At 40.0% G+C, this 21,324-nt stretch overlaps 1 long non-coding RNA gene across 1 annotated transcript; it reads left to right on the top strand.

Moving 5' to 3' along the window:
- The first annotated feature begins 5,002 nt into the window (after positions 1-5,002).
- LOC131383469 (uncharacterized) lies at positions 5,003-11,508 on the top strand. The gene is made up of 2 exons (XR_009213510.1): positions 5,003-6,129; positions 7,883-11,508. It is a non-coding gene; the product is annotated as an uncharacterized LOC131383469 (long non-coding RNA).
- The last annotated feature ends 9,816 nt before the right edge of the window (positions 11,509-21,324 follow it).

Below are 21,324 nucleotides of genomic sequence, written 5' to 3' on the forward strand. Positions count from 1 at the left end.
CTTTTAAGAGTACATCAGCTGTGGCCCTATAAGGAGGTTGCAAACTTGCCCTTGGGACACCTGGTTAAGTATTCTATTTTTTTGTTTTTTTAATTCTTCAGCTAAGGCAGCAGAAGAAGCGACTTATTGTATAGTTGTTACTTTCGTCCACAAGTGAATACAGAAGTAGTACAGAATGTCATAGTTCCAGGGCAAAGGACCAAGATGGACAGTTTTGATTATGAGCAAGGTGGGTCTCAGAGGTGGTCTCAGTGATCAAATGACAATAAAAGTTCTAGATCCATTGAGACAAGCTCTAGACAGTAGCATGCAGTCCAACAACTTGTGCAGCCCAGCTTCTGGCACTTCATGTTTCTGCTGCTGTGGCCTCCACGGGTGCACAAGCTAGCAGTTTACTTGGACCTCTGCCTCACCTTTCTTCTTTTGCGTTTCAGCCTGCACATTCACTTCTTTCTCCACTTGGCTTTCATGGTGCAGAGGTTTTCAAGAAGATGGCGCTAAGGCCGAGAGAGCAAAAGTTGTTTTTGAAGTCAGACAGACCTGAATTTAATTCTGAGCTCTACCACTTAATAACTATGACATGGACCAGGCAACTGAGGATGGCTGATTATTATAACTTCTGTATCCCATATTAGTGAAAGACTTAGTAGACAATTGTTCATATATATAAACTCATGATACACATAAAGAAACATGCCATTTTGAGAGCCATCAGAAACAACAGATTTTGATTCTCAAGGATTCAGAATAATCAGATACAGAATATAAAATAACTATCTGTTAAAAGTTTAATAAAATGAAAAAATAAATGAGCAAGAGACACAGGATTAACAAAATAGATAGACTTACTTTAAAAATAACTACATAAGCTTCTAGAAATAAAAGACATAACCACTGAAATTAAGAATGCAATGGATAGATTATGCAGCAAACTTAAAGCAACTGTAGATAATATAACTGAAATGAAAGATAGCTCAAATAATTTATCCAAAAGCAGCAGAGAGATTAAGGATCTAGTAACTGTGGGAGATTAAGAGAAAGACAGACTGGAATAATAATAAGATCTAATGTACTGCTAATATGAGCTTCAGCCAGAGAAGATAGAAAGAATCAAAGAGAAGCTATGTTTGAAGACATAATAGCTGGGATATTTTCAGAAGCAAAGTCATAAACCCACAGATACAGGAAACACAAATGTATTAAACAAGCTAAATACAAATATATCCTCTCCTAGACAGTTTGTAGTGAAACCTTAGCCCCAAAGGCAAGGAAAATATTTTTTTTACAGGCAAGGGGATAAAACAATTAGACTGATAGTTCAACAAGCTGATTCTAAAATGTATATAGAAGAACAAAGACCTGAGAATAGCCAAGACACTCCTGAAGAAGACAAATAAGACAGAAGAAGACTGTTCTTAATTTATCATAAAATTCTATAAATTAAGACAACTTGGTATTTATGGAAATACAAGCAAATAAATAGAACAGAATAGAAACCTCAGAATCACACATAGATAGAAACTTGATATATAAGAAAGATGGCATAGCAAATCAGTGAGTAAAGAAGAGACTACTTAATAAGTATTCTTGGAACAAATGTTCAGTCATAAGGAAAAACTAATTGGGTGGGGCATGGTGGCTTATGCTTGTAATCCCAACACTTTGGAAGACAAAGGTGGGAGGAATACTTGAGCCCAGGATTCAAGACTAGCCGTGGAAACATAGTGAGACCCCTGTCTCTACAAATGAAAAAATTATCTGGATGTGGTGGCACATGCTTGTATTCCCAGCTACTTGGGAGTCTGAGGTGGGAGGATCGTTTGAGCCTGAGAGGTCAAGGCTGCAGTAAGCCATGGTCACACCATTGCCCTCCAGCCTAGGTGACAGAGTGAGACCTTGTGTCCAAAAATAAATAAATAAGAAGAAAGACAAAATAATTGGATCTGATCTCACAAAATGTTAATTCCAAGACTTAAAATAAAAAGGCAGGACTTTAAAACTTTATTTAAAAAGTGCAGAATTTTTTTTTACTTTGAGGTTGAAAGAGTTTAAAGACATTTTAAAAATGTTAAACACAAGAGAAGATAGATAAATTCAACTAAATCAAAGTAATTTCTACTCATCAAAAGATATAAAAACAAATTAAAAAGGAAACCCACAATCTTGGAGAACATATATTCAATCCATATAACTGACAAAAGTTGCATGTCCAAGATATGTCCAAGAACTCTTGCAAATTGATTAGGGGGAAAAACACCTCCATGAAACAGATAAAATGCATGAACAAGCATGGCACAGAACAAGCAGTACATGAAGACATATGAAAAGATGCTCAGCCACACTAATAATCAAGAAAGTACAAATTAAAACAACTCATTAGATATAGCTTTACTCCTACTAGATTGGCAAATTTAAGAGTTCTGAAAGTACCAAGTGTTGGTAAAAGTATAAACTCCTACAACTATTTTAGAAAACACTGCAGCATCACCACATGCCCCCTAACCCAGCAATTCCACTCCTAAATATATGCCCTACAAAAATTCTTAACACGTGCACCAGGAGACATATAAAGAATAATCATATAATTGTAATAGCAAAAGGTTAGAGACAGTCCAAACATCAGGAAAATCGGCACATAAACTATGGTATATTCATAGTAGTATATTATGTATCAACAAGAAGAAATGAACTAATACTACATGGCACAACTTGGAGGAATGATAGAAACAATCTTGAATTAGTGAAGCAAGTTGCAGAAATCTGAAAGTCATACTAATTGTATAAAACTCAGAAACAAGCAACATTAAGCACACATATATGTGTGTGTGCTATACTTATATGTAAACCATACTTTTAAAGGTATGTAGATATATAGATCTTGATCGATAAATATAAAACTCCACTTAAAAAATAAAACAGGCATGATAATGATTAACCCAAATCTCAGGTTAGTGGTTAACTCTGTAAAGATGGGATAGGGGAATAACAGTAAATTCAACAATCTAGGTTTTCATATGGGCCATAGATTCAGGAGTGTTTGTTTCATTACTTAAAAACAGACATTGCATATCTATTGAAGATCTGTCACATATCTGGCCACATGTTGTTTTAAAATTTTATTTTCTAATATATACCTACAAAGGAATATATGTAGCTATCATTAGTCAATGGCAGGAACATCCTGAGTGTTTTGAGCATGACTGCCTAGTCTTGTATTTGGGTTCATAAATTTCATGTAAATTATAAAGGACAAATAAGAGTTCATTTTGGCTTTGAAACTTTAAATGGCATTTTGATACTACCTTTAGCTCCAGATAAATTCCATAAATTATACTGACTCGGTAGATGGCTTTCCTTTTCTAGAAGAGTTGAATATAATGACATGTTCCTTTTCCCTCAGCAAAGAAAATAACGTCTAGCTATAAAGGAATAGGCATATACTACATGTTCTTCAGATTGAGCCTCAGATCTGAAACGCAGTCTTACTTAACCTCTGCATGCATCCTTTCTTCTGTTTAAGCATTTGTTAAAAAATGGAAAGCATTTATATTTTCTTGAGTTTTTCTTTCACTTAATGTCTTTTTTAATTTAAAGAGTTTATTTGAGCATCTAGTGATTCATGAATCAGTCAGCACTAGACCACAAGCAGTTCAGTGCTCCACTGTGGCGGCAAAAAGGGAAAACTTTTGTAAGATGTTTGCAGACACAAAACAAATAAAATATTTGGTTAAATTGGAAAGTCCCTAGTGAGAAATTGGTTGACAGTTTCTAGCTGGTTAAGCTTAAGTTTTGTTTTCTAGATTTAACATCTTGTTTCTATAATTATAAAATGAATACAGTCACTTCAAAAATATAGAAATGTATAAAGGAAAAATTTTCCACAATACCCCACCCAAAGATAACTTTTTTGAGTATGAATTTGTTCTTTCTCAAAATACACGTTTTAAACAATTGATATCAAAATGCATCTTGTTTATTTGGCTTTTGAAACTGTTATAACACAACTTATAACATTGGAAATACATTATTTTATTTATACAAAGTTGTTTCCATAGTAAAATACCAAATTAATTAAAAGTCAGAATGAAACGTACCATATCCATGTAAACGACAAATGAAAACTGTCAAAGTATCCTTATCTCTAAAAAGCCACAAATTACATTCTTTGAAGTAAATATTGGGTTTTATTTCCTAAACTATACACCTCAATATCACCTCCTGAAGCTTTTTACTCAGTTTCACCGTGGGTATTTCGGACATGCAATGTTCCATGCTGTCAATCTCGGAATGCCTCGTTTGGATACAGGGAGACAAAGACTTGGAGACCCAGAAGCCTGAAAGTGGTTCTTGACCGACTTTGTCCACTCAAATTAAGGCATCATGCAGCTGGTCATCACTTACATTGCTGGTTGCACGCAGGCACACACACACCAGTGCTCACAGCCAGCACTTGTAAGAATGGCTGAGCTGGACCAAATGGTATGTGTGTCTTTCATCAATATAAACATGGACTGCATTCATCTGGACACGAGCCTTTCCCACCTACCAAGCCTGCCCACCACCCGAAGTTTAAGCTCATCTTGGAAGACCTGACACTCAGCAAGCCGTCTCCCCTTGTTCCACCGGCTCTGTGGCCCCAGTGTCTGTATAAGCTGCTGATTTGCCTTCGGAAAACAAAACCAGCATCGATTTCAGAGAAATTACTGGATAATTTGCGCTGTGAGGCGCCTAGATCGCAAGGGGCACTCCGCAAATGACAGCCGCTCCCGTGCACTTGTCCAGTCATTCGGGTGGCATACTGTCCGGGTGGAAGCCCGCCACAATAATCTATTTGGAAGGCACGAAAGGCTTCGTTAGAAATTGCCTTCTTGTAGCTATGAGACCTTGAGCAAAACAGATAAGAACTGGGGCAATGGAGGCATAAACATTAAGGCTAGGAGGTATTTTCGGGGAGAAACCGGGGGCTGCCAGGGAGGAAGCTCAACTTCATGCACCGCGCCCGGGAACGCTTTGCCTTTAACCACTTGGGGACCCGCCGGGCGGAGGAAGCCCTCCGGAAGTGAGCGCACGCAACCGTGAAGTCAGATTCCTCCGCCGAGCGCGGCCCTCTCTCCTTGGGCTTTGCCTTCACTCTCCAGCTTTTCTTTTTTCACTCCCGCTCGCCGACTCCAGCCCGCTGGGCTCACGCTCTGCCGGACACCAGTCCCGGCGCCCCTGCCCGACAGCGCTCAAGGCTAGGCCTGGCCTAGTCCGCAAAGTCCGCCCCTCGCCGCCACCGGGATCCGCCCCCCGCCGACACGCACTTCCGGCGGCCCCGCGGCCGGGAGGGACCGAACGGGGAGCAAGGCTTGCGGTGAGGCGCGGGATGGGCGCGCTGGCTGTCATGCTGTAGGACCTCCTGACCCAGAACCATGCCCGGCGCAGGGAGAACAACGAGCTTATGGACCGGGTGCGGGGGCTGCTGTGCGAGAAAGCCTACCTGCTGGCCCGGGAGCGTTCGCCGCCGGCCCACCTGGTGGCTTTCCCGAGACGTTTAACGGCGACTCCGCCCGGCCTCCCGACTTTTTGATGCAGGCGTTCTCTTACATGACTTTCTTCGAGGCTAGATTCTCGAAAGACATCCTGAAAGTGGCTTTCTTAATTAGCTGCCTCACCGGGTGGCGGAGCAGTGGGTAGTCGCCTGCATCGAGACGGAGAGCCCCGTCCTGGCTCAGTACGAGGGCTTTGTGGACGCGCTGTAGCGGGCCTTGGCCGTTATGGGTAGGAAACAGTCGGGCCGGATCCCCGGTGTCTGGGGAGCGGCTGCGGCCTGGGCCCGCGTGAGCCACTTCACTCCTACAAGCCCGGCTCACTAGTTTCAAGCTGCTGGACTTTGACCCTCGCTGGGAAGCTTGATCGCAGCCTGTTCTCGCCAATCTCTATGCCTTTGCACTGCCCAGCAACCCAGCCACTGCCTAGGGCACGTTAAAAGTTGAATGGACCTCCCAGAATCACGCCCCTGCCACCGCCGTTTCTAGAGACCGCTTTTGACCACCTTTGAGAATCAGGGTCAAACTCGGAAGGGCCTGCATTTGTCACACCTCCTCGGACACTTATTTGGATAGTCCAGGCCCTGAGACAGCTTCCCGGGTTAGTGTGCCTGACAACACTGATGAAAAATTAATGACATTTTCCTTCCCCAAAACTACTTCGTTTTATACATTTCACTTCTCTTCTGAAATCACAGCAATGTCAGTTTGCGCCTTTTGGTCTGAGGAACCCAGGCCCTGGCCACTACCAGGAAAAAGCATTTACTTTTAAAACTTGAATGTATATCTTTACCATATGCCTAGTACAGTAGTGCTTGGAAGAAACAGATTAGTAAGACAAAATGTATGTCTTCAAGAACACTTATGGTCTGAGAAAGAATTCTGAATGCAGATTCCAATGTCTTGTAAAATGCTTTAAAGTATAAAGAATGCAGATATGATTTTTATGGCATTTTAAACTTTTCACCCCACAGTTTTAAAGTGTTAATGTATGTTAAAAATATATGCAATTTAGAAAGGAGAGGGAAAGCCCAGCTTGATGTTTGCTGCCAAAGATGGTATATTTAAAATTAAACATAACTAATGGCAAAAAATAATGGGAATGGTGCAGTCTTTGAGCTGTATCCAGTTGGCATTATTCTCTTGGACTAAAAGGAATAGTATTAACTTCCTCACTTTGGGTAAGCCACTTTAGATTTTTGGGCTGCAGTTTTCTCAGGTAATTAGAGACTTTATATTATTAAAGTTTGGTTCACAATTCTTTGAGTGTCTTTTGGGAACAAAGAAGGTAAGAGGAGGATATGTGCCCTCTTCTCAATCAAGGGGTTTCTTGAAACCCTCTAAGGAGAAAAATCTGAAACTGCCTTTCCTAAAACGTTCATGGGTTTGTCATTCTGATGATCAATATTGTCCCACTGAAATATCTTTTTGAATTCCTAGTTAGGAATCTTTATGTTAAGATAAACTGATCATTCTCTCCTTCATGGACAGTTTATCTACCTAAAGACGATAGGGGAAAACACTGTTTTTGAAAGACAAAATAAAGACATGTTGTAGCAGTTATTTTATTGCTAGTTAGTATTACAAAAGTTCCTAAGGAACTCCCCATTAACTTGGCCTCATATGAACTACGCTTGAGTCCCATTTTAAATTGAGTCTTGATCGTGTTTACTGACAGTTTCAAAGCAGCGTTTTGGTTTTTTTTTTCCCCATAGTAAAAAACCTACAGGATACCACCACCAAAGAAAAAAAAAAGTTTTTTCAATAAACCTCACAAGAGCATACATTTGATAGAATACACGGATTTTGTAATGAAAGATCACCATCACCATTTTCTAAGTCAGAACATGAAAGTCAAAATATCTCATATAGATGTCTTTTTTTTTTTTGAGAAGGTACACAAGGCTCGCTTGTAGAGATGGAGTTACATGGAGGGACAGAAGGTCACTGGTCACTGATTTTAGGTTTTTATACTTCTGAAAACAGGTAATTACAGATTCTGATCAGTTTGTCATTTTCTTTTGTCTTTTATTTTCTGCTGAATGCTCTCAAGGGAACGGATCCATACCTGTTTATCAGGCTCACCTAGAAGAGCCAAGTCATCCACTCAGGTCTTCCTCTGGACCTGCATAATTTCCTCATTTACTAGATTGGGTTTCTTTTATGTGTGGGCTTTTAATGCTTGGTATCTCTAGTCTTCCTAATATGTAATGCTCAGCATAATAATTTTAGCCATTATTCATTTTTGCAGTAGGCTTCACTAGCTTCCTGCTTCTCAAATCCCTTGAAAAGATGAGATTTTTTTTCATGGAGTTCACTTCTAGTAAGTTGATCTTGATTTTTTTTTCTTTCAGAACCTTCTGGATTTCAGCTTTGGCAAGCTTCCTCTGTTTCTGAGCCACCTCCATCACCTGGGGTACAATCCCATCCATGATTTTCCCCATCTCCAGGCATTTTTCATGGAAAGCTCCTCATGCTTTTTAATTCCAGGTTATCCATTTGTGTGGCTTTAACCTCCACATCCAGGTCTTTCTAGCTCAACTGCAGCATATCCACAATGGGGCCAATGGACACATACAGGAGGTCCTATCACAGGAACACCCAGAGTCGCTAGAAATCAGATTCCACCAGCTTTGCTTCAGGCCGACTTCCTAAGGAAGGCATGGTAGCATCACAAATGCTGTTTGTCTCAGTTGCCTGGAAAACCAATTTCTTAGAGCTGTCATTCAAGAGTGGGTCAAATTTGAGACATAAAAACCTTTCTCAAGGTAGACTCTTTGTCCCCTATGCCTAGTACATCAGCTGGGCCTCTGAAGCTCTCCTCTTTGAGGTCCTGGCAGGCTCTGGCCCCTGTTGAGAAGGGGAAGCAGTCATGTGAACTCATGTGCTGGAAGAATCCACTCTACCCCTTCCCTGGCTACTCTCAGCTTCTCTGCTGCAATTTTTGTCTTTAAACATATCTTCAGGTGATTTCAGTTGCATACATAATTGAGAAATACAAGATTTGGTCCCCAGTAGAGAGCCAGGTGAACTTAAGGAGTCCATCTAAGAAAACTGCACAATTATCTAGTTTCACTTGGGTTTAGCTTTTATGGCTTTACTTGATTTAGTAATCAAATGATTTTCAAATGATTTTGATCAGGTGACTCTTCGTAAATTAGAGAATGAACTCAAGAGCCGAATTAGCACAGTTTAAAAATAATCATTTTGTTTTTGTTCTCTATTGTGTAAATTATTGAGGTTTGACTGTCTTGGCTAAACTAAGGCTCATTTAATATCTTTATTTTTGATATCCTAATTTCTTGCCAATTAATTGAAGGTAACATACTAGCAGACCAGATAACTATGCAAACCTCAGATAACTACTAATTTAAGCAAAATTAAATCCTTTGCCTTCCCCAGATCCTTTGCACATGGCCTGCTATCAACAATCCTCTACAATGATTCTCAGCATCACTTGGGGAGCTTATGTAAAAACTCAAATTCCTGGGCCCTATCCCCAGAGTTTCTTATCAAGTAAGTCTCCATTGGGATCTGAGGATTTGCATCTCTAACAAAAATTCCTAGGCGATGCTGACACTGTTGGTGTAAGGGTGAGTACAAATTAGAAATAAAACTATTTAATTCTTCCTGGTGTAAAGAAGAGAGAAAGAGACTTTTACCCTCCACATCCTTTTCTTTGTCATTTACTTTAGGAAATTTAATTGTAAGCTTTTTCTGTGCCTCTTTGAAATGCCTGTAAATCTTTCCAAAAACTAAATTAGGCTTTTGCAAATTTTACAACCTAAGAATGTGAATTCCTCAAGGACCTGGGAGCTATCTCACTGAAATTTAATCACTGAGAAAAATAGTACCCGTATCGTTCAGCTTCCTGGAAACATAACAGCCTAACTTTATTAGGCACCTTGCTCCATTACAAAGCTATCTTCTGTCATAAAGATATAAGAAATTTATTTTTCCCTTGGACAAAAGCAACTAGCAGAGGGTCACCAAAATTACCAGGTGAATTTAGGGTGAACTCTGTGTGACAAATGGTGCTGCCAAGTTCTCTTGAGAACTATAGAAAGTGCATGACATGATTTTTTGACTGCACGATGCTGCAAAACAATTGCTTTTCACTTTCAGTATAATATTCAAGAAATTTCCTACAAAATGGGAGAAAATTTTCACAACCTACTCATCTGACAAAGGGCTAATATCCAGAATCTACAATGAACTCAAACAAATTTACAAGAAAAAAACAACCCCATCAAAAAGTGGGTGAAGGACATGAACAGACACTTCTCAAAAGAAGACATTTATGCAGCCAAAAAACACATGAAAAAATGCTCATCATCACTGGCCATCAGAGAAATGCAAATGAAAACCACAATGAGATACCATCTCACACCAGTTAGAATGGCGATCATTAAAAAGTCAGGAAACAACAGGTGCTGGAGAGGATGTGGAGAAATAGGAACACTTTTACACTGTTGGTGAGACTGTAAACTAGTTCAACCATTGTTGGAAGTCAATGTGGCGATTCCTCAGGGATCTAGAACTAGAAATACCATTTGACCCAGCCATCCCATTACTGGGTATATACCCAAAGGACTATAAATCATGCTGCTATAAAGACACATGCACATGTATGTTTATTGCGGCACTATTCACAATAGTAAAGACTTGGAACCAACCCAAATGTCCAACAACTATAGACTGGATTAAGAAAATGTGGCACATATACACCATGGAATACTATGCAGCCATAAAAATGATGAGTTCATGTCCTTTGTAGGGACATGGATGAAACTGGAAACCATCATTCTCAGTAAACTATCGCAAGGACAAAAAACCAAACACCGCATGTTCTCACTCATAGGTGGGAATTGAACAATGAGAACACATGGACACAGGAAGGGGAACATCACACTCTGGGGACTGTTGTGGGGTGGGGGGAGGGGGGAGGGATAGCATTAGGAGATATACCTAATGCTAAATGACGAGTTAATGGGTGCAGCACACCAACATGGCACATGGATACATATGTAACAAACCTGCACATTGTGCACATGTACCCTAAAACTTAAAGTATAATAAAAAAATTCAAGAAATTACATATCAAATATAAGACATTCAATATCTTATTCATTATTATAGGCTTTGTGTTACATAATTTTGCCCAACTAACTGTAGGCTAATGTAAGTGTTCTGAACATGTTGAAGGTAGGTTAGACTAAGCTCTAATGTTCAGTAGGGTAGATGTATTAAGTGCGTTTTCAACTTATGAAATTTAAGCTGATATCCAAAGGATGAGTAAGAATGAGGTAAAGGAGGAGGAATACATTGCTTCAGGCAAAGAAATAGTATGTGCAAAAGCCCTGGGGTTTAAGAATATGATGTTTTTAGAGAACTGCAAATAATTCAGCATGGTTGGAGCAGAGGGATGTGGAATGATTACTGATTCTGTTGGAGAGTAGACAGAGGCCAGATTGCTATGCTTAGATACAATTTCAACCACCTACAAATCCATCTAATTACCTACATGACCATCATCATCTGGTCATATTTCTCCATTTTATCATTGTGTATACCTTAAAGACTTGCTCACATTACTTAAAATTGAGATACGTTAGGCATCTATCCAATCTCCCATGCCAGTAATTCTACAGAAACAGATTAGGTTAGCTAGATAAGCATGTTTACAATTAAATTTACGCTGTATCCTTCTAATCACCACTTTCTCATCAAAATGCTCACAAATCATCTGCATCAGTGTCCATTCTTTAAAAATGTATAAACCCATCTCTACTAAAAATACAAAATTAGCTGGGCATGATGGCGCATGCCTGTAATCCCAGCTATTCAGGAGGTTGAGGCAGAAGAATTGCTTGAACCCCGGAGACAGAGGTTGCAGTCAGCCGAGATTGTGTCATTGCTTTCTAGCCTGGGCAACAAGGGCGCAACTCCATCTCAAAAAAAAAAAAAAAAAAAGTATAAATTTGTATCAAGCATGCTGGCTTGAGGGTTTAAGGAATTTCTTTTTTATTTCTGACAAACTTCTGTGGAGTCTCTTGCTTTCATTTTTGTTGTAGTGTTTGTAATTTATATTACACTATTAACAGTTTCTATTAGTGCTGTGGAATTAATTCCTCTTGTGCTGAAGATAAAAATACATTATTTCTAGGAAGAAATTGTCCTTATCGTCTTCACTAATATTGGACTTAGAGTCCTCCGATAAGACATGTTCTGTTTTTCATTTTGAACAGTTTCCTTGATGGAGAACTATCAAAGCAGTCAAAGCTATCAAAATAAAAAAGAATTCTGATTGAGTGCAGTGGCTCACATCTGTCATTGCAGCACTTTGAGAGGCCAAGGTGGGCAGATCACATGAGGCCAGGAGTTCAAGACCAGCCTGGCCAACATGGCAGAAACCCCATCTCTACTAAAAATACCAAAATTAGCCGGGCATGGTGGAACACACCTGCAATCCCAGCTACTCGGGAAGCTGAGGCAAGAGAATCACTTGAACCTGGGAGGCAGAAGTTGCAGTTAAACAAGGTGGTGCCAGCGCATTCCAGCTTGGACGACGGAGCGAGACTCTGTCTCAAGAAAAAAAAAAGAATTCTGCCTCATAGCATCTTTTAAGTTATACACTGGACCTATCCCTTCCTCACTGACAGACATTTTAAAAATTTTTTCGTAAGGCCTAGTTCATATAAAATGTAATCCAAGCCAAAAGTTAACAAGAATAAGGGGAAGCAAGGGGACTCCAATAGCAGAGAAAGGTATTTACCTGGGATATACACTGCAAGAAAATCAAAGCTGTAAGAAATGTCCATGAATAGTAGCCATAAGGCATCAGAGTGATAAAATTCCTGTCCCTAGGAGGGAATGTTGGAGTTTGCCAGAGAAACTGAATGAGAGAGACAGAGAGGTTTATTGTAGGAATTGGCTCATATGATTACGGAGGCTGAGAAGACCCACGATCTGCCATCTGCAAGTTGGAGAATCAGGAAAGCTGGAGGTGTAATTCAGTCAAGTCCAGTGGCCAGAGAACCAAGTGTACTGATATCCAAGAGCAGGAGAAAATAGATGTCCCAGAACAAGCAGAGAGGCTGATTTTGTCCTTCCTCTGCCTTTTTGTTTCATATGGGGCACTGAATGGACTGATGCCCATCCACATTAGTGAGGGTGGATCTTCTTTACTCAGTCTACCAATAGAAATGTCAATCACTTCCAGAAACACCCTCACCAACACACGTGGAAATAATGTTTTACCAGGTATCTGGGCATCCCTTAGTTCACTCAAGTTGACACAAAACCATCACAGAAGGAGACTGGCCTTACTCTGAAATTAGGAAACTAAAGAAGTGACCAGAATGGAGACTAGGTAGAGACAACTAGTTCTCTACCAAATACGTACAATCATTCCTTGGTATCTGAGGGGGATTGGTTCCAGGAACTCTCAGTGATACCAAAATCTGCAGGTGCTCAAGTCATTTATATAAAATGTTACAGTATTTGCATATAACCTTTGCATATCTTCCATATACTTTAAATCATCTCTAGATTACTTATAATAATGAATGTAGTGTAAATGCTATGAAAATAGTTATTACACTGTATTGTTTATTTGTATTTTTATTGAATTGTTTTGGGGTGGGGGCAGCTGTATTCTCCTCTCTTTCTTAGTAATAGAACCGCTGGTTTTTAGCTGGGCACATGACTGCCCTCAATAAAGATGAAAGTACCCCAACTCCAACCTTCCTTGAGATTGTGGCCATATGACTGAACTTCAGACAGTGAGATATAAGCGGATATCTTCTGTGGCAGTGTTAGGAAACTATTTAAGACAGTAAGAACATTGCCCTTTGCCTTCTTTTTCCTTTCTTCATTTTTCTGCCTGGAATGCAAATGTGATGGCTAACACCCTAGCAGCCATTTTAGATTATGAAGATGAGAGCCACTCCCCAGAAAGGGTGGACCTGAAAGCTGGATTCTAGATGTGGAACGACAATACCAGCCCTGGACTACCTACCTGTAGGCTGTGTGTGTGTGTGTGTGTGTGTGTGTGTGTGTGTGTGTGTATGTGATTGAGAAAGAGAGACAGAGAGAGATACTATAAGTAACACAAAGCATGGTACCTGGGACTGGGAAGGTAAATGTTTAAACATTTTAAATGTGGCATTGGTTTGTTGAAGACAGTCAAGCAGGAGGTGCTGCAGACTTTGTTGATGCTAGAAAGCTGTTGGTCTTTATTAGGTGATAGCAAAACAATGGGTCACATTTTCACGTGCTGTTTCTTGGGAGGCAAATGATGAGAATGTAGGATTGGGGGAAATGGTAAGGAAAATCCAAAATGTTCATGTTTTCTAACCCCTTCTTGCCAATCTTAAAAGAAGGACAAACTGAGGCTAGATTAAGCAAGTCTACAGTTACAGTTGGAAGGAAACACAGCTGTACTAAGGAAGTACTCTGTCTGTGGCCTGCAGTCTAGTTTGACTAGGTCCTGTATTTGAGCTTTGAAAGAGTAAAGAATACAAGTTCTCATATACCCCTGAAGTAGTTACCAGCAGTGACTGCAAGGAGGTAATCTTATGGGATGAAACTATAACTCTATATTAACCATCATATATAGCATGTATATGTATATGTATGTGTGTGTGTATATATGTGTATATAAATATATGTGTGTGTATATACACACATGTACACACACCCTAAAACCCAGTGATTTCAAAAAATTAAACATTTGTTTAGCTCATGAATCTGTGGGTTAGGTGACCATTTCTATTGGTCTTGGCTGGGCTCACCTGTACCCAGTCAGCTGCAGGGTCTAGCTCTTGGTATCTTGGCTGGGATCTCGCACATGTCTAGGATCAGCTGCTCTACTAGTCTAGGATTGTCTTGGCTGAGACAGGTGGACTACTCGGCTCTCCTCCGCTGTCTTATCCTTCAGCTGGCCAGCCGAGAAATGTTGCCATGTTTTACAGCATAAAAGCAAGCAAGAAAGAATAATATGCGACCACTTTTCCAAGCCTAAGTGAAGGGGCGGGCAGAACCTGTGGTGTTAGGAGGCAACTCATACCAGCCCATGGGTCTACCGTTTAATTTTCAGGAATTTGGCAAGCTGATTGTTAACACAGCCATTGTTTAAATTATGTACTTGTAATTAAATAATTTACATTAAATTAAAGATAATAGGTACTCAAAACTCATGACTTTCTAGTTATTTTATTATATTTTACTATTGTCTGTCCTCTTAAGGTGTTTGTTTCTAGTGTATCTGGTGGAAACACTACTTCATGCTTCAGTTGTGTCAAACCAGCAGCTTGAAATCAGCCACTGTTGGAGTGTTTATACCACAGAAATTGATAGAAGCTACAAATGAAGTGTTGCTTGTTGATTTGTTTTGTTAATTGTCTGGCTTAAGAAAGTGGTAGAGAAAACATTAATGCAGATTAAACTTAAAAGCGTGTTGTGTCTGCGGCCATTACATTGCAAATACAAAAAAAAATTGAGGAAATGTTCTTTGAAAACTGTTATCTAATTCTGCAAAGATGTCACCTCATTTACAAACAACTGAAGTTTCAACTACCTCTTTATTGTTTTACTTTCCTCTTACTGACAATGAGAATATCAATTAACATTCACATCAGAACTACACTTGCTCATGAACTACAACTGTAGATTGGCTATGGATAAGAAAATTTAGTGAAAGTCAAATAAAGCATTCAGTAAGAATTGGCTATATAGAACTTACAGAAAAGAGTATTGCATATTTTCTTATTTGTCAATGTGTACTACACATATATTCAGTAAAATTTATAATATCATGTATAAAGTATTTTTTAAGAAACATTTACCAGTATGCTACTGGGCAGAAAGCTCCCCCAAGAGTAGGAGGACACTGCAATATGCTAGGGCAAAGAGTATAGTTAGAGAGAGGGGCAAAAATGTGGGTCATTAATCCAATTAAAGTACCCTAGACCCCTAGTCTTTCTCAAATACTTTCCATTAAGCAACTGTCAGTCAGTAGAACCTAGTCCACTGACAAAGATCATATTGTGATTTTTGCCTATTATTTTTAAATGTCTCAAGAAAGCCAACACTTCTTGGGGGGATAGGGTGTTTGAGCTTGGGATAGGGAAGAATAGGCAGAGCCTAGATGCCAGTACCGTTGGGGTGATCAGACCCAACACCAGGTCGTAGGGGTGACGAAGTCTGGCGTAGTCAAAGGAATGAGAAAAGACAGTTTGAGAGAGAAAGTGGGTCCAGGGGGCCAACACTAAGTATGGAGGCTGCGAAGGCCCTGAACTCTGGAAGCCCAGACTGTTTATTGGTGCTCAAACAAAGAAACAGGTGGTGAGAATGTGGGGTTGAAAGGGAGCGTTGCATTAAGCACATTATTATTTACATTGCATTATGATTTACATTGCATTATGATTTACAGCTGCAATGGTTTAGCATATGCTCTACTACTAGAGATAATGGAGAGCAGGTTCTTTTAACTCAAGATACAGTCAATCCTGGAAGAGCAAGGAGCAAGGAGCCAGCAAGTCTAGACACATTCCAGAAGCCACGAGCCCTGGATTCTATCCAAGCCACGAGAGGTTTTATGCCCTGGGCTTAGATTATGGTGTGTCAGGGTAGCCTTCCACCCTTTAGCACAGAGCTTGGTGTTCCAAAGGCCACAAGGGGTTTTAGACCCTGGACCCCAGACATGTTCCAAGACTCTTTTACATTATGTCAGATATGCAAGCCCTGCCTTCGCTTCTCTCCCAACACTCAGCTTTTCTCCCAAGAAGTACATCACACTAAAATGCCTCAGGCTTAAAAACTGTCTAGACATTACGATCTCTGGCTACTAACATACGTGGAACTAACTGAAAGCAAATATACCAGAAGATTACTAAATTTTAAGGAAACTGTTCTTCAAAAGAAATTTCAATCCTGGCCTGTGACCATCAAGCTCCTAACACAATTTCTGGGTCCCCATATTCACCCTAGCAGGAAGAGAGCTTCTGCAATGGCAACCACCACAAAGGGGCTTCTGCCCCATGGCCCCTTCTCATGCAGCCATGTAATATAATGCACATCCTAGAAAGAACCACAAAATACAATGGGCAAGAGCTTAACTGAGGACTACCAAATAGCAAAGCAAAGAATGCACTCCTTTAGTAGGGGAGGGAGCTTGTACTTTCTGCTTAAATGTATTTGATCATTGATACGGACCAGTGACCACTACCAGTTTCTCCTCCCCTTTCTCAAATAGGAGTTTTTACTGTGGTGTCCTGTTTCCATATCCATATATGTCTTTTAATGTATATGCTGGCAGATCACAAGAAGGTACACATACCCCAAGGAAGGGGCTGCATATGATTAAGAGATCCTGAACATGGAGCAGGAATTCAGGAAGATCTTGAAGTTTTCTCCCTTGGAGAAAGAGTAAATGTGTTCTCTGCAAATGTGTTCTTGGCTTTTCTTGGATCATCAGCTCTGAGGAAAGCCAACTTCCATATAGTGAGAACACACAGCACCCTACATAGGAAAAAGGTGCTCATAGATGTCCGGGTAGCCAAAAATATATACATAGCCATGGCCAATATTTCTTCTCCCCTTCTTCCTTAGCAAGAAACTCCGATTTTTAGCTGGGCATATAATCACTTTTCATTAGGGTTCTCTAGAGAGACAGAAATAATAAGATAGATAGATAGATAGATAGATAGATAGATAGATAGATAGATAGACAGACAAATAGATGGCAAGGGATTTATTAGGGGAATTGGCTCATATGATTATGGCAGCAGAGAAGTCCCACAATAGACTGTCTGCAAGCTGGAGACCAAGGGATGCCAATAGTGTGGCTCAGTAAAAGTCCAAAAGCCTCTAAACTAGGGAAACCAGTGGTATAACTCTCAGGCCAAAGGCCTGAGGACCTGAAGTTTTGATGTCCAAGGGCAGGAAAAGAAGGGTGTCTCAGCTCCAGAAGAGAAAGCATTAATTTGCCTTTCCTCTGTCTATTTGTTCTATCTTGGCCTCAGCCAATTGGATGGCGCCTACCCACATTGAAGACAAATCTTCCCTACTCAGTTTATCAACTCATGCCCTCGTTTTCTCTGGAAACATCCTCACTCAGAATTAATGCTTTACTAGCTATCTAGGTACCCATTAATCTAGTCAAATTGATACCTAAAATTAACCATCACATACCTGCAAATAAAGACAACATTTAGGATATTAGCTTGTACATCTTATGCTTCCATATTACATGTCATACATTTGCATGTAACTAAGTGCTGACTGCTGAGAGGGAGGCAATGTGTTGTACAGTAAGGTTTCCAGGAAACTTTAAACAACTGGTAGCACACACTTTTTAACTTTTTTTGTATTTCTCTATTCTGCTTCCTTGGTTTCACCTTTGGCAACTAGAACCCTAGCAGATATCTTGAACCATGAGGATGAAGGTCATAAACTATAACAATATCACCAGACCAGCCTTGGACTGCCTACCTACAAATGTTTTCTATGCATGGTAGAAATAAACCTTATGTGATTTAAGCTACCACTATTTTGTAGCTTGCTGCTGCTACAGCCAAAACTGATTCTAATTGATACCAGAAAGAAATTTGAAAAATCTGTTAAATAAAGTTAGTATGTGCATATGTTTGGAGATGAGGGAAGGCAGGAGATTTGGAATTGGCAAGAAGGTTGAGTTGGGGAAGAGAGGCCAGAATTCAAAAAGAGAAGAGACATGGTGGAGATTTTAACTCTCCTCTCTTCAGAAGATGGAGTCTAATTCCCCTCACCTTATGTAGGGGCCAGACTGAGTAATTTACTATTAATAAATAGATTGAGTGATGGCATGTGGGTTCTAAGATTAGGTTATAAAAGACACTGTGGCTTTCACTTTGATCTCCCTTGAATTATTAGCTTCAAGCAAAGTCAGGTGCTACATAGAGTGGACACTCAAATATCCCTAGGAAGAAGTCTATGTGGTGAGAAACTGAGACCTTCAACAGGCTGCATATACTTGCCATGTGAGGACATCATTTTGGAAGAAGATCCTTAAGCCCCAGTCAAGCCTTCAGATGATAGTGGTCCCACGCCAACATCCTGACCAAAACCTTATGAAAGACCCTTATGCCAGAGGCAGCTAGCTAAGCTGTTCCTGAATTACTGATATAAAAACTGTGAAATCATACATATTTATTTTTGTTTTAATCCACAAAGATTTGGGGCAATTTTTTGTGTAATAGTGGATAACTCTACATACATTATCAAGCTGATATATTATGGGTAGAGGAAAAGGTTATAATGACGTGATAAGATGAGAAGGTGCTTGTCAGTTGCAAGATGTCATCTGGGCTCCAACTTAATACTAAGTTATTGCATATAACAGGAAAAAAGGGAGCACTTTTCGAGTCGTGTACTCTGAAATTCAAATTCAAACATCTGCTGGACTGGGATTCAAAATATGACTCAACTCACTTCCTTGCAGGGTTCTGACTGTTGGGGCACATACAAGTGGTAAATTGCCAAATGGAAATAAGGAAGCATCATCTCTTAAGTCCTAGGCAAACACTTTATTATACTGGGCTTCTAATCTACTTGGAGACTACATAAGCCTTCATATACCCTCTTCTCTGAATTTTAGGCAGCTGAGGCCTGAATTACAATAATCCAAATGAGAAAGGAAAGGGTTTTGGCCTAAGGTGGAGATGACAGAGGTAGAGATGGGGGATAGATTTGTGGTATATTTTGAAGATAGAAATGACAGGCCTTTCAGATAAACAGGATGTGGGAAGTGTTTCTTCTCTCTCCATTCGGGAATATTGGGGGTACATTTCCATTTTTCTTCATTGCCTTTCATGATCTTTCCTAAGGGAGGAGGAGGGGATAAAGTGATTTGTCAGGGCTCAACAATCTTTGAACCCTCTTTTCCTTTTGGGTGGGGTGAGGGGACGCACTTCCTGGGTGCAGACACAGCTGTCCCTCTGGTGTTTGTTATTCACTCTGCAGTGTGGCGCTGTGCTGTGTCCTCCTAACCATGTCGTTCTTACTCCTTTCTAGTCCATTGTTCACACTGGTCATGGTTACTTTAAAAAAAAAAAAAAAATTCCCCAAATAGTTCATTTGATTTACTTGAAGAGACTTAAAAGTCTAATTTTGGCCTACAGCAATGAGGATATTGCTAAGAAACATTTCCAGTGAAGTTCCTTCTTCACTTTGATGTAAAAATGGCATTACTCTTTTTACAATATATTGTGTATATCTCACACTTCTCCCACTGGACTTTTTTGTTCAGTTACCCCTTCGTCAGGTAACCATGAATATCTGCATCAAAAAATAAAGCCTCATAGAATCACCAGTTGTTTTAAACATGAGAAAAGGTTGATGGAGATATTATCCATCTTTGAAAGACACTAAAAATGAAACCAAGGCCAGGCGCGGTGGCTCACGCTTGTAATCCCAGCACTTTGGGAGGCCAAGGCAGGTGGATCAGGAGGTCAGGAGATCGAGACCACAGTGAAACCCCGTCTCTACTAAAAATACAAAAAAATTAGCCAGGCGTGGTGGCGGGCGCCTGTAGTCCCAGCTACTCGGAGAGGCTGAGGCAGGAGAATGGCGTGAACCTGGGAGACGGAGCTTGCAGTGAGCCGAGATTGCGCCACTGCACTCCAGCCTGGGTGACAGAGTGAGACTCCGTCTCAAAAAAAAAAAAAAAAAGAAACCAAAAACATCCATTAAAAGTTATGAAAAATGTACTGACTGACCTTTGAAGTTCAAGCAAGCCCAAATAATGCAAGATAATTAAAGATGACAAGTAAAAAGCCCAAGAAAATATATGAAGCTTGTCTAGTGAGCATGTTTAAAATAAATAATATATCTTCATGAGTTATTGATGATCTTATAATTCATGAATACTAAGAAAAACATAACAAGGAATGATTTGTAAAAGGTCATCAATAGCAAGTAGGAACACAACCGGTTCACTGCCTGTCTTGTAACTGATTAAAGTTCTAAGAAGAAAGGAGGTAAACAGGGGGAAAAAAAGAGAAGGAGTAAACAGAAAGAGGTCTATACTCAGTTGAATAATGTCCCCCCAAAACTCACGTACACAAAAATGAACATGTCTGGGTTTCTTGCTACGAAACTCATAATGTGATTTAGTCCATTTTGTGCCACCATAACAGAATACCTGAGACTGGGTAATTTATAATGAACAGAAATGTATTGGCTCACAGTTCTGGAAGCTGGGAAGTCTAAGATCAAGGGCCTGGCATCTGGCAGGGCCTTTTTACTGCATCATTCCATGGCAGAAGGGCAAAGACAGGATGAGAAAGAACAAGAAATTAAACTCAGAGCCTCAGCCCCTTTTATAGTCAGCATTAATCCATTTATGATGGTGTATCCCTCATGGCCTAATCACCTCTTAAAGGTCCTACCATTTAATACTGTTAAAATAGCAATTAAATTTCAAAATAAATTTTGAAGGGGACATTCAGACCATAGCAGGGACTTATATAGAAATAGGTCTTTGCAAAAGTAGTTAAAGTGAGGTTATAACAGATTAGGGTAGGTCCTAATCCAGTATGACTGGTATCCTTTTAATCAGAGGAAAGGACAGAGAGACACATAGGGAAGAAAGACCTGTGATGTCAGAGGTAGAGATTGAGGGATGCAGCTTCAAGCCAAGGAACCACCAGAAGCTAGGAGACAGGCATGGAACAGATTCTTCCTAGAACCTCACACAGTGAGCATGGCCCTACTGACAAGTTGTTTTACTGTCTGATAAAAACCCGTTTTCTGG

This window comes from Hylobates moloch, unplaced genomic scaffold (genome assembly GCF_009828535.3).
Source record: "Hylobates moloch isolate HMO894 unplaced genomic scaffold, HMol_V3 SCAFFOLD_5, whole genome shotgun sequence".
NCBI lineage: Eukaryota > Metazoa > Chordata > Mammalia > Primates > Hylobatidae > Hylobates > Hylobates moloch.